General features: G+C 43.0%; 1 long non-coding RNA gene across 3 annotated transcripts in view; it reads right to left on the bottom strand.

Moving 5' to 3' along the window:
* Positions 1–1,404: 1,404 nt before the first annotated feature.
* LOC112546245 (uncharacterized) overlaps positions 1,405–14,793 on the bottom strand; it is an 89,013-nt gene continuing 75,624 nt past the window's right edge. For all 3 annotated transcript variants that reach the window (XR_012901883.2, XR_012901881.2, XR_012901882.2), the window contains one exon: positions 1,405–1,660. This is a non-coding gene — a long non-coding RNA (uncharacterized LOC112546245). The remainder of the gene's footprint in view (positions 1,661–14,793) is intronic.

Below are 14,793 nucleotides of genomic sequence, written 5' to 3'. Positions count from 1 at the left end.
TTCTAGAGGAGAAATCTGATGTTTTATGGACCAGGCAGTCATTGCTGGAAGTTGCTACTATGAAGTACCGGTATGTGTTTGCACATGTAATTGCTGGGACTATATGCACAGAGACGAGCAGAAGTACATGCAAGTGAAATCTAACAGAGGTTAATTTGGAATTTGCAGTGCTATGTAATTTTTATGAAGTTTTTCCAGGTACTAATTTTGCAAATCAGGCTCTTAAGTGAAATTACTAGATCCATATTGGGGGAAAGCTTCACATACAATTCAAAGCAAAGAAATTTCAATAGGAACTTTGTATGTAAGATGACCCCATCAGCCACATTCATCCATGGTATATTTCCACGGAAGTCAAATAGAAAGTCCAGCTGGCTGATTTCTTTTTTGAAATACCAGCTTTTTCTCTCACAAAACTCCAAATAGCAATACACTCATAGCAAAACAAGATGCACAAGTAGCAGCCAAACCACTTCACTATGACCAGTATTCCTGTCACCCTGAACACCCATGTTGGGAATGTGTTAATTGGAGATGGCCTGAAAGAGACAAATATGAGTCTGGACCATGAAAACTAGGGAAACTGAACTAAGCCTCTGAGTCAAACACCCTGACTGTTGTATTCATTTCTAACAGAAATATCCTACAAGTGACTCATATGACAAACCTTCAGAGTCTCAGCAACCTGTAACTCCACTGAGGGGTGAACAAATGACAATCATTAATGATAAAGCTTCCCGATTGAGAAAATTACCAACAGAAAATCATTTCCACAGAAATGGCCAGCCTGTGATACATAGATGGGGGACTAGCTACCACATTGCGACACAATCCTCTGACACCACAGTCTTCCTAACAGGTAGATCCAGAGAGTATCCCTGCTCCCCCGCAGGTAACCTCTGAGAACCAAGGCCAAGAAGAATAGAACTAGAATCCTGCTAGTATCATATACCGCAGTGGGGTACATTGACACATTCTCCCTAGGACTCATCTGAATTTCATAGTAATATAACTATCCAATTAAAAATCTGTTTGACTGACTGAATAGACAAGGAGCAAAATATGCTGGGGGAGGTGATTTTAACCTATGTGTGTTTGAGTTTAGTTTCATTGGAGAGAGGCTAAAGCCCTTCACAGGAATGCCAAATCTTACATATGTTTCCATGTTTATTCACTTCCATCATGCTCTCCTTTCCTTCTTATCTAGGCAATAGAAGGAGATTGTGTACAGGGATAGACTTGATAGATTTTTAGCACCTTTGAACACCACTCTAGTTTTGCTACATGTAGCTGCTTCTATCCTGTGAAAGGAAGAGTATTTAGGACAAGCAGAAATCCACCACCACTGAAAAGAAGGATGACCATGGAAATATACCTGAGTTTGTACAGTTAAAACAGAAGTAGCACTTCTCACTTTTTTTATTCTACGCTTCCTCATAACGTCTTTAACAAGGTTACCAGGAGTCTATTTTGTCACTTTCAGGCACTTTAAAAGAGCCATGGGAGAAGGGGGGGAAGGAGCGGGGAGAGCAGGAGTTATGCTCACAGCTTTTCACAGTTGAAAACAGAACCCACGGCTGGTAATGTGAGAGCACTAGATCAGGCGCCAAATGGATAAGACTGTAGACAGTGGGGCCAAAGCACTGATACTTGCCAGCACCTGCAGATAGGAGACAAATAATTGGCACATGTTAAAAAAAGAGAGAGAGGGAGGGAGAGAGTTGTTAGATGTTCGTATTTTCTAACAGTCTCTGGCAGGAGCTCCTGCATGGAATTTAATCAGCAAGAGTTGTTTAAAGTGAGCTTTGAACACAAGCCCTGTGCTGCTAGTAATGAACTTCATATCATCTGCAACTCCTGTTTGCTGACGACATTCAATTTGTTAATTCTGCAGCTGGTGATAGGGGTCAGATATGAAAGTGACGATTGTTTTTTGACGTTCCAACCCCTGCTCACATCTTTCTAATTAATCCTTTTAGGAGCCACCAGCAGCTCCAGAGAAGGGGGGCAGGGAAGAAACAGGAAGAGAGATGGACTTTCTAATGCTCCCCTCTACATTCTATCCCTCTGTGTGTGACATTTTAGATAGAAGGAAAACGAAGGGTATAACTAGTACTTAGACACAAAAAACAATTAGCCATCTTGGGCCATTACAGCCCATTTTAACCTTAAAACTGAAACCAATTCGAAAGCTGATTTTTTATTCTCAGGTGAGGGGTTGGGTGGGTTCATAGAAGTACTCTCTCTAGATAAAATACAAGAGACACACATTAGTGAGTTGCCTCAGGAACAAGAGTTCAGGACACATGCATGCCCATTACAAAGGGAGTAGAGCTTTAGAACAGGTTGTTAGCAGAGCCTGGCAGAACAGATCAAGAACAGATCATTGAGCGTGAGCTCAAACAAACAGAGGCCTTGGCACAAAACAAACAGCTGGGAACACTGGTTCAGCCAAGTGCAGTCAGGTCATTAGTCAGGCATTCGCAGTCACACAGAGCATCAGAGGACTGGTCTGACACGCCAGGAGCAGAAAAAGAGCAGGAAAGAAGAGATTCTTCCCTCCCTCCATTTATTAGCACTTCCAGTTCTTCCTGCTTATTACCCAAACTTCTTGCATTTGTATATAGGCATCTAAGATACTAATTTGATCTTGCCTCCCAGTTCCACCTTGTCCCTCCTTTCTCTCTGCCTACACTCCCTCCCATTTCCGACCCATCTCCCAGGTCTCCATATTCTTCACTTCCCTGTGGGCTTCAGTCACCTGTCCCTGTTGAACCTAGTTTAAAGCCCTCCTCACTAGATTAGCCAGTCTGTATCCAAATACGGGCTTCCCTTTCCTCGAAAGGTGAATGCCATCCCTGCTTAGCAGTCCTTCCTGGAATAGCATCCTGAGGTCAAGGAAGCCAAAGCCCTCCTGGTGACACCATCTTTGCAGCCAGGCATTCACCTCCAAGATGTGCCTGTCTCTGCCTGGGCCCCTACCTTTGACAGGAAGGATTGAAGACAACACCACCATATCCAACAAACATGGCTGGCATTAAACTCTTTCTAAGACCAGGGCAGAAAGTGAAAGGCCTGCCAAGCCTCATCATCTGGGACTGAAGCTGAAGTTTGAGCATTAGCTTCATGGTGCCCCCTGTAGCGTGGGGTCCTAAAAGCTGCCCTGCCTGCTATCCTTTAACTGAGCTAGCGTATATATTTGCAGGGGGAAAAAACATTATTATGGTACAGGTGGACTGTAAAGTTTTTATAGCATTTTGGGGCAGGGGCCTCAAATAAAAAGGTTAAGAACCCCTGGTCTAATCAGTGGATTATTATCAACCCCTAATGGTCAAAAATAATCAGTCAGGGCCTGCCAAAATTATGAAGTTGGATCTAAAAACGATTAAGAGGACATATTTTAGGTCCTTTTAATTTGATTTCTTTTTCTGGGCCAGAATGAGTCTCATACAATCACGAGACTCCATGAGCTGCAACTTTCAGAAAAAAACCCCATCGAATGTTGTTCAATTTACAATAAAATCCTAATGCATTAACAATACTAAAATAGAGTACTGGTCTAGATCCCTGGGTTCTATTCCTGGGCTGTTGCTGACCTATTTTATGTCCTCAGATAAGCTGCTTTACCTCCGATTCCCCTCTCAAACTCTACCAGTCTTGACTAGGGTATGCGGGAAGCAGACTTTCTATCCCATGGAAGAGTACATATTTCCAAACTTATTTTTTCATTCAGAATTGGAACTAAAAGTCAAATGTAAAGTCGTCTGTGGAATAGACATTTTCAAAGAATTCCAGGCTGAGAAGCCAACTCCGCTGCCAGCTGGCTGGCCAGACAGCCAGGAGCCCAGGAGCCAGCTGGCAGAAAATGTGACACATTTCAGTTAGAACCAAAAGTTTCTGATCAGAAACTTTTCAACCAGTTATATTATTTTCTATTGAGACTGTAAATTCTTTGGGCAGGGATTGCCTTATATGCATCTCTGCAAAACACTGGGGCTCCCATCTCAGTTGTGGCTTTTAGGTGCTACAATAATACAAGTCATTATTAATGGGTTAGACTGACTTTCAGCTGCAGACTTCCAACTGCTAAAATTAAACCACTTTCATTTCAGGAAATATCTCTGGACCAAGAAGCCTACTTGGCATTTCTAACATGATGGATCCAAAAATATCAAATTTAATTTGCATGATCGTTATTTAAGATGTGATTTGCCTAGCTGTGATTGGTCATGCAAATCATATGCTATTGACTCTGTTCTCTGTTTGGATGAGCATTATTCTTATAATTGGGTTCTTTAGGTGGATGCCGGTACAGAGTGATTTTTTTAATTGGTATCTACCACTTCTAATAAACATTTTATTTTGGCTGTAGTATCAGTTGGCAAATCACACTGAACTAAACTGCTCAGTCCCACATAGCCTACCACCTAGGGAGATGTTGCAGGCCACCAGTGTACAAGATAGCCAAAGACATAGCATATCTAAGTCCTTGTCTATACTTACCCGAAGATGGATGCACCAGAGATAGATTTTTCAGTGTTCAATTTAGTGGGTCTAAAAAGGACCCATTAAATCAACTGCTGATGGCACCCCCATCAACTCTGATACTCCACGGGATCATGAGGAGTAAGGAAAGTCAACGGAAGAGTTTCTCTCATCAACCAACCACAATGGGGATGCCACAGAAATTTGATTTAAGGAATATTGACTCCAGCTACGCTATTCTTGTAGCTGGAGTCATGCATCTTAAGAATCCATATTAAAACTACTATACTGGGGGGCAAGGAAAGAAAATAACACCCACATTACAGTGATAGTTTTTATTCCTGTCAGCTCAGAGCTACATAGCGTAGGCACCTATGATCTAGTGCAGGGGTTCCCAAACTTTTTGACACTGGGACCAGTAAATCCATTCACGAGCTTTTGGAGGACCAGTAACATTCATTTGCATATTTGCGTATTCATTAAGCAAATGATGAATATTCAAATAAGTTCTTTCTGGTCCTCCCAAAGCCCCCAGTGCCAGCATTAGCAAAGCTTTTGATACAGTCACCCACAATATTCTTGCCAGTAAATTAAGGGAATATGGATTGGATAAATGGACTGTAAGGCTGTGTCTAGACTACATGCCTCTGTCGTCAGAGGCATGTAGATTAGACACATAGGCAAAGGCAAATGAAGCCGCGATTTAAATGATCGCGGCTTCATTTACATTTACATGGCTGCCGCGCTGAGCCGACAAACAGCTGATCAGCTGTTTGTCCGCTCAGGGCGCTAGTCTGGACGCTCCCCTGCCGACATCAAAGCCCTTTGTCGGCAGCCCCGTTATTCTTCGTGGGATGAGGTTTACCGGGGCTGCTGACAAAGGGCTTTGATGTCGGCAGGGGAGCGTCCAGACTAGTGCGCTGAGTGGACAAACAGCTGATCAGCTGTTTGTCGGCTCAGTGCGGCAGCCATGTAAATTTAAATGAAGCCGCGATCATTTAAATCGCGGCTTCATTTGCCTTTGCCAAAACAACAAATCTACATGGCTCCGTCGACGGAGCCATGTAGTTTAGACGTACCCTAAGATGGATAGAAAGCTGGCTAGACCAGGGTTTCCCAAACTCTTTACTTTAGTTTTCAGTACTGTCTTTTGCAGCCCAAAAATATAAACACATATAAAAAAAAGAATGAAAAATGAATACGTTTTCAGTTTTCACCCAGCTGCATCCTCCACCCAGACTGGGCCAGGACTTGGGGGACCCGGTGCCGCATGGGCACTCCAGCAGGTGGGAGCAGGAGCAGACTGGGGGGAGGGTAGCTGTCTAGGAGGGAGGGTGCAAGGAAGGGTAGGGTTGCCAGGTGTCCGGTTTTGTACCGGACAATCTGGTATTTGAGGGTTTTGTCTGAGAAACAAATTGAGAAATTACCAGATATATAAAATATCTGGTATTTTCTAATTAGGTAAGTTTTATTGTAGATAGGTGTCTCAGTCCTTAGCTGGGAACTGCCTGGCTGGTAGATGTGCTCACGCTGTCTGAGTGTGTCTACGTGCCAGGCAGTTCACAACTACTCGAGGGAGGATATGTGGGGGGGGGGGGCAAAATGGAACCCCCAGGCAGACTCACTGATCTGCCAGGGACTGTAGGGTCTGCATGTGCCCAGGTCAGTCCCGCTCCCCCACAACTTCTCCTCCCGATCTCCCAGTCAAGCCCTGCTGCCCCCATCCAGCCCTGCTTCTGGCAGCCATTTCCCCCCGCCTCCCACCAATCTCCCCCGTCAGTCCTGCTCGCCCAACGACCCCCCCAACCAGCCCAGCTGCCCCCGTCCAGCCCTGCTTCCCACAGCTGGTTCTCCCGTCCTCTTCCTCCTGTTCTCCCCTGGCCAGCCCCCTCACCCTCCGTCCAGCCCTGGTTCCGCTGCCTGCCCTCCCCGATTTCTGCTGGACAGCCCCACTGCCTCCAACCCTGCTTCCACCCCCGACAGTCCCCCCCCCCATCTCCGCAGGACAGTCCCGCTGCCCCCAACCCTGCTTCTGCCGCCCGCTTGCCCCTCCCCCCCATCTCCACAGGACAGCCCTGTTGCCTCCAACCCTGCTTTTGCTGGACGCCCACCCACATCTCCATGGAACAGCGCCGCTGCCTCCAACCCTGCTTCTGCCACCCGCTGCTCACCCACCTGGATCTCCACGGGACAGCACTGCTACCCCTGACCCTGCTTCCACCGGCTGCCCACCCGCCTGTGGAACGAGGCGTACAGATAGATCGGAATGGCTACATAGTTCGAACTATCTAGCCCGTGTTGCGTGTAGCCGGCTTTTAAAAATGGCGGAGCCGGCTTTATGCTAATGAAGCCCGGGAAATTCAAATCCCGGGCTTCATTAGCAAGTTCGGTATGCATACATTACCCCCCTAGTTCGAACTAGGGGGGTAGTGTAGACATACCCCTAGTAATTATGTGGAGGCATTTCATTTTGAAACCGTGGCTTTCACTTCTTTAAGTATGAGTCAACCACCTGCAAAATGGGAATAATGATGCTTTGCTTTGTAAGTTATTTTGAGATTTATGGACCAAAAGCTCTCTACTAGGCCACAGTAGAGATTGGTAGATGAAGGGGCAATGAAAACAATTTTAAATTTCTGTGTTAAATATCAGAAAAAACAAGTATGGGGATATTTTTCCTTCTCTTTTTGGTATAAGGACAGGCTTGACCCCATCCTACTAACTGAAACAGACTGAATTACCCCTGGCACCCGTGGGTTCCTCTCTCCTGCTGAAAAGTGCCAATGCATTTTGCATTAGCACTTTATGAGGAAATCCTGACTCCCAGCACCAATGGGGTTAAGGGAGTGTGAAAAATTTTCAGAACAAGCCTTCTCACAACCTGCCAAATAACTTAGCAAACATATATGTTGGGTCATGTCATATAGTGTATAATAGTCTGTGTTACCATTCAGTAGTCAGAGGAACAAGTTGCTATAATAAACCATTTACATACAGTCCCTAAAATTACTTATGACAGTGAGTATTAAAACAAAACAAAACAGGATTTTCTGCCAAACAGCCTTGATCCAAAGTCCACAAAAAATAAAATAAAACTATTATTTCAGCTTTCTGTGAAATAAAGAAGAGCAGTAGTATATACGGGGGTGGGGGACAGAGGAGAGACAAGAAATCCATTCCGCCACATTTTCTCATCCTCTGAATTTAGTCTGTCTTTTTCATAGTGGGAGCAGTAAAGGGCTACAGGGGATAAAGTGCAGAATGGAATTGCATAAAAGTTTTTCCTTTAAGAAGAAAGTGTTTTAAGTGTCAAAGAAGGTTAAGTCTAGGGCTGCTTGAAGTGAGGGGTCACAGGATGTCTGAAAAGTATGTTTTTTTTTAACTGAGCAAATGAAAAGAAACAGAAAATAAAATGTAAAATCAGAAAATGCTTAATTTAGCCTGAGGAAATCTAGTTAGGAGGAAGACAAATCTTAAAGGCTGAAACTTAGTGCTGGAAAGGTGTTGTATACCTATACCTCCTATAGCCAGACTAGATTTAATTTTGCTGGCAAAGCTTCTTCTGCCAACACAACAACTTATACCAGTTCCCTGACTTTAAAACTCTGTACCATCAAAAGCACTTTTTTTGCCAGCATAAATGCATCTATACTAGGGCTTTTATGCTGGCATAGTTATATTGCTTAGAGGTCTGATTCCATCCGTTAGTCCACCCCTCATCCTCTCCCCCCCCCCCCCCCCCACACACACACACCCCTAACCAATACAGCTATGCCAGCAAAAAAATGTTAAGTGCAGACAAGGCCTAAGTGAATGTATGAATGTAGGAAACATTGTCACTTTCACATTGTTAACGGGGAATATATTGTTTTTTCTGTAACATTTTTCTCAATGCTGCTTTAGACAACAATTTCTCTTTACTTTCCAAAAAGTTACTGATATAGGATTTTTTTTTCATGAATTTAAATATAAATCTTGGGACAAAGACTATGAGCTCCTCTTACAGCATCTCATGCTGATGAAAAAACAAATATGCTCTGGCTGAAATAATGTCAGATCTCAGTCCTGTGGCTGAGTAGCCCAAAGCAGAGAAAAACAGAGTAGTCTTCAAGATTTAATTTCCTTATATGCAGACAGCTTCCACAGAAGTTTGAGAGAGCCCTGCACCCTCATTCTCATACAAAATTCAGTGCAATGATTGTCCCTGTTCTGCAACTATTTTAAAATCCTGCTACTCAAAATAGCCACAGATCTGGTCAAAAGGCCCAGTAAAATATTTCACACATTTCTCAAAAATAATCCAGATTTCCATGATTTTTAACATTTTACAGCCCTCTCTCAAATCAGTTTAAATGTTGAATGAATGTTTTGTATGAAAATTGAAAACATTTTGATCAGCTCTAAAAAAATTAATCCAAGTGTCGTGCCTTCAAATGCAGCCATTAGGGATGGATCCAGTGTCCATCTCCTCAGACACATCACCCCCAGCATATTTAGGAGAAGGGGGAGGGCATTTTCTTAACTCCATTTCACTACAGAACACTTGTGAACCTTGTGTTATTATCCAAGTCCTCATCCTTTCCCCCACATCCATCCATTCTTTTAAAAGATGCTTAATTCCATTGTACCAGTTGTAGTGAAAGCTTTGGAAGTCTAGACCCATTACACATCTCTCACTGCTACTAAGACGGCTATTTCAAGAGGCAAAAGCAGGACACGTGTTGGAGCCCCACTCCCCACAATAGGCCCACCTCTTCTTCCTCCCCAGACTCCACCTCTCCCGGCACTGCCACCGGCCTGGTCAGAAGTCAGAGCCAGCAAGTGGTAAGAGCCATTCAGGGAGCCAGGCCTACCATAGGAAGCCACAAAACTGCCTCAACAGGAGGCCAGGGTGCCCAAGAAAGACCTGTGTCCCCACTCCCCAGGATATGCCACCCAGGAAAGTGCAGCATCTGAGGCTCCCCACAGTGGCCAAAGCTTCCTGAATGGCTCTTACTATTTCCCAGTTTCTTATTTGGCAAGGGGGCAGGGTCTCCGGGGGGGAGGGGGTAGAAGGAGGGAAGCCTCATGGAGAAAGGCGGAGGGAGGCAAAAGCTCGACTCTGCCCCCATCTCCACCACAAGGAAGAGGCTGGCTCTAGACAGACATGGAGAGGTGCCACAGGATATCTGGGACAAATCCAGTCCTGGAGTCATTCAGCCCAGGACCTGGACTTCAATTCTGCATTTCAGGACTATTCCACTCATTTTGGGATGGGTGGTCACCCTAGCCATGATTCTGCTGTACGAAACAGTTATATTTTTGTTCTGTGTGGCTTTCAAGTTTCTATTACATCTGTCTGCAGAGATAGGCTAGTCCTTCTTCCAGACAAAGAGCAAAAAGAATGATTAAAGGTCTAGAGAACATGACCTATGAAAGAAGACTGAAAGAATTGGGCTTGTTTAGTTTGGAAACGAGAAAACTGAGGGGGACATGATAGCCGTTTTCAGGTATCTAAAAGGGTGTCATAAGGAGGAGGGAGAAAACTTGTTCATTTTCGCCTCTGAGGATAGAACAAGAAGCAATGGGCTTAAACTGCAGCAAGGGAGGTTTAGGTTGGACATTAGGAAAAAGTTCCTAACTGTCAGGGTGGTTAAACACTGGAATAAATTGCCCAGGGAGGTTGTGGAATCTCCATCTCTGGAAATATTTAAGAGTAGGTTAGATAAATGTCTATCAGGGATGGTCTAGACCAGTGTTTCTTCAACATTTTAAGACCAAGGAACATCAAACAATTTTTTTTTATGAGCAAGGCTCGACAATTTAGGTAATCTACTCGCCACGGTCTGCGCATGCGCCGCGGTTTGGCGAGCTCTGTTTATGAGGAACACCAAGGATTTTTTGTTGAGAAAAAAAAAAGGTTGGGGGGGAAAGGGGTCAGAGGGAAAGTTATTGAGGGAAAAAAAGGTCAGGGGAAAGTTAGAGGGAAAAAATGTCACCTGCCCTTTTAAGGGTGGCCATTTTGAATTCTGTTCTCCACGGCACACCTCCGAATGCCTCGTGGAACACAGTTTAAGAAACACTGGTCTTGACAGTACTGGGTCCTGCTGTGAGGGCAGGGGACTGGACTCGATGACCTTTCAAGGTCTCTTCCAGTCCTAGTATTCTATGATTCTTAGTCCCCTGATTCTCTGTCCCCCTTTCAGGACTCCTGCCTTTCTGTGTTTGCCCCAGTGCTTTCCACCACTCCAAACTCTCCCCACAGAAATGGAGTATTCACCTACATCTGTGTTTCTCAACCTTTTTTAATAAAGTGCCCCTTTAAAAAAATGTTTAAGTACTTCCAGTATCTACAGTTTTCAGACCAACCAATTTTTTTTTCTACTATTGCAACACATTTGTTTAAACAACTTAATCGTAGCCAGGCGGGCAATGAAATTTTCAGTATAAAGTACAAAAATAATAAAGCACTGTAAAACTTAAAAATTCAGTTTTCTCCAAGTTTCTGTTGTGTTGAAGTACCCCTAAGGGTACTCATACCACTGGTTGAGAAACACTGATCTACATTAATTGCTGGTGTTGTTTGTCAGCTATTATTTAAAGGGGAGATCCAAACTTTATCTACAGTCTTTTCTCTTTTCCTTTTCAGTTTCTTTTGTTTTTTTAAAAGATGTTCCACAGCATTCTTGTTAAGATTGTTATAGAAAATACCCAGTCCTTCCTCATGTGCTTGGAACCCTATGGTAATTATATTAATCCAGGGCTTTTATTGCTGGTTAATGGATTTTTTTTTAAATTGAACCAAGTTTCGAGTAAACAGATTTGCATTGATCTGGTGATGTATAGAGCTCAAGCCAGTCTATCTATGTGTAAGCAAATTAAAAGCCTTAAGCCTATACAGCCAAACTGTATAATCCCATGCTGAAAAATTGATTCTATGATACTCTTGTGGGAGCACATTCACTCTCTCTTTTTGGGGGAAAGTGGGGGTTGGGAGAAAGTCAAGGAACATTTTTTATTACTTTGACAGAACAATTAGCATTAAAAACAGTCTAGTTAAAAAATCACCAGAATAAAATCATCTTTATAATAGGAAATTACATTTTACATTGGGTATCTATAATTACTCGATTCTGAAACTGGAGCATACATCTAGAACTAAGCTGCCTCTAGCATTCTGCGTTCTCGCTTTACTAATTGAGTGCCATGTATTCCATATTTAAAAAGGAGGATTTGGAAAGCCAATACTATCAGGCTATGTCTACACTGGCGGCTTCTTGCGCAAGAACATCTTGCACAAGAGTCTTGCGCAAGAAAACGTCCACACTGCCACGTGCGAGCTGTGATTTTGCACAAGAGCACGCATGGCAGTGTGGACGCTCTCTTGCACAATAAAGCTCTGATGGCAATTTTAGCCTGCCGAGCGTCCACACTGCCCTCTTGCACAAGAGCTCCTGTGCAAGAGGGCTTACATCTGATAAAAAGGAGTGTAGCGCTTGCGCAAGAAGCCCTCTCTTACCACGCCGTACTGTAAATTTCCTTGTGCAAGAGCAAGCAGGCAGTGTGGACGCTCTGCAGATTCTTGCACAAGAACGGCTGTACTTGCGCAAGAAGCCGTGAGTGTAGACATAGCCTCAGTGAAGATGGTTTAGTGCCAGCAGTTCCCATTCTATCTCACTTTGATAGCAAAGTGTTCTTCCTGTGACAACTTACTTGTCCCAAATCAGAAGAGCTCCTAAGCCAAATTCTTTGCTGTTTTCTACAAAAGGTACAATCGTATGAGTTAAATATATTAGAGGTATGCTCTAATATATTAATATTGAACACTAGCACCAATGTAATTGTCATCAATAACCCATCAATCCTAATAATTAGCACAACTAATGAAATGAAAGTTTGGCACTTATACTGATTTTCATGTGATGATTTTAAAGCACTTTTTAAAGACATTAGCATGGCCCCAATTATGTAGATGGGGAAATTGAGGCACGCTGCTGTTAAGTGACTTGCCCAAGATGATACAGTAAGCTTGTAGTAAAGTCAGGATTAACATTTGTTGAACCTCAATATACTTTGGATAAATCAAGTAAACAGAGGTGTATAAGAATTTCCTGTGGCTTGAGGAAGCAGTTGGCAATAGCTAGAATTCCATCTCATTTATTTTCTCTTGCCGTTTACCCACAAACACTTGAACATTAGCTGTGCCCTTGCCTTAACCTATTCCATTCGCCCAAACACAAAGCTAGGAAAGCCAGGCAGATAATAGTTTTGCATGACTAAAAACCACTGAATCTTAGCAGCCATGTTGCAAAGAACAGAACACAGAAAAATCTGAGTTTTTTTCTTTTAATATCAACATCTCTGTGAATCTGTTAACTTACTCATGCATGTTACAATATGTTTACAACCCAGAAACCTAGGGTGAGTAAAAAATAATATTTTATAATATTAGATAAACTTTGTAATCCCACTGTGACATAGTGGTCAAATTGACAGAGCTCATATGGCATTAGCATATGGAACACAGAGGATAAAATATTACTTATCTCCCTGGGTGAGAGCGACTGAAGATTTGTGAAAGAAAAGGAAATAGACAATAGGATTGCATTGTGTAAAAGACCAACTTTTTAAAAGCTAATAAGCATGGACTTCTGACCAATAATCTTCAAAGCACCCCTATTACCATTAGGAACTGCAGTTTTGTGAACTGATGAAGGTGTTACAAGTTCAGGGGATCCTTTGATTGAAAAGAAAGCTTTTATTTCCACAGGTGTAACCATCCTGCTTGCTCGTTAACATTTTATTCAGAAAATTGACTGCAAAAATAGCATCCTCTTAATTGCTAGTCTATTCCCTGTGTTCATTCAAAGAGTCAGCTATTCCTATTTGCACAGTAAGGTCAAAACAATCATGGGGATGCAAGGTAATGTGTACTCCTCTTGGGGCATCAGCAGATTGTTAGTGAAGTTTCAAATGCATGGTAGGGTGCAGTTCTGCTCTCAGAAGTGACTGAGAAACTGCTGCTAATAGGGATTCTATGCTTGTGCCTCAGTTATCTCTCTATCAAATGTACACAGGTCACAAATATGACAATTCTCCTCAGTGCACAGTGTGTAGCACCAGTATGGGATGTTAAAGTGCAGCTTACATGTTCCCATGCTATCACCAATAATAATGATTCGACAGAACAAAGGCTGCTCACACACCAAAGCAACTCGTATGCCAGCCATCCTACTAATATAACCATATGTAAACTCTTATGACACTGTTGTCTTACCAATGTTTCAATGTCACAGAGGGGTAGCTGTGCTAGTCTGTAACTTAAAAAAAAATCCTGTCGCATCTTAGAGACTAACAAATATATCTATCTATCTACTGTGAGCTTTCGTGGGTAAAACTCATATATATATATATATATATATATATATATATACACACACACACACACACACACACACACACACACACACACACACACACAGAGCTCGACAAATAATACAATCTACGTGCCACGGGCGAGTAGATTGTAACCCGGAAGAGCCGGGTTTGGGCGGTCTGTGCATGTGCAGAATGATCTGCACATGCGCAGATCGCCAGACAGCGCAGCTGGCGAGCGGGGCTTGCCGTGGTTCGGCGAACCCTGTGTGTATATATATGTCTCAAGGGAACGTCTACACAATAGGACAAAGTCAAATTAAGATATGCAACTTCAGCTACGTTAATTGCGTAGTTTAAGTTTAAGTAGCTTAACACAGTTTTTAGCGCTGTCTACACAGCAGGAAGTCGAAGGAAGAACACTGTTCTTTTGACTTCCCTTACTCCTTGTGTTAGCAGGGTTACCAGCATCAATTGGCGTTCTCCTCTCACTTTGAATTAGCTGTCTTAATTAGACTCACTAATTCAAACCCTAGAAGATCTACAGCAGCAGCTTCAATCTTCCTCTGTAGTGTAGACATACCCTAAGATGCAACAGGACTATTCATTTTTTTCAATGTTTTAATGGGATGAAATGAATGGCACACAAGAAGAGGAGATTGTAGGAATGAATTTTTAAAAATAATATTGGCCTAAAATGCATTATTTCCTTTTAAATGCTTCCTGGACTTTAGCAGAATGGAGCCATCTGATGACAACATATCTACAACTGAAGGTTAGTAAATCTGAAGGATTTCCAATGACTGGAGAAACGTAATCCCTCTTCCTCCAGAAGCAGGAATCAAATTGGCGGTGGGAGGGGAAGGTAGTGTCACTACTTTCCCATTCTATACTAAGATATGAGGTTGGCTTAACATACTGTGCACATGTTCTGGGCTTGGATCCCTGCATTCA

Source organism: Pelodiscus sinensis, chromosome 2 (assembly GCF_052426305.1).
Source record: "Pelodiscus sinensis isolate ZL-2025 chromosome 2, ASM5242630v1, whole genome shotgun sequence".
Classification (NCBI taxonomy): Eukaryota; Metazoa; Chordata; order Testudines; family Trionychidae; genus Pelodiscus; species Pelodiscus sinensis.
The sequence above is the reverse complement of the archived record's forward strand: the minus strand, read 5'-3'. Positions and strand labels throughout refer to the sequence as shown.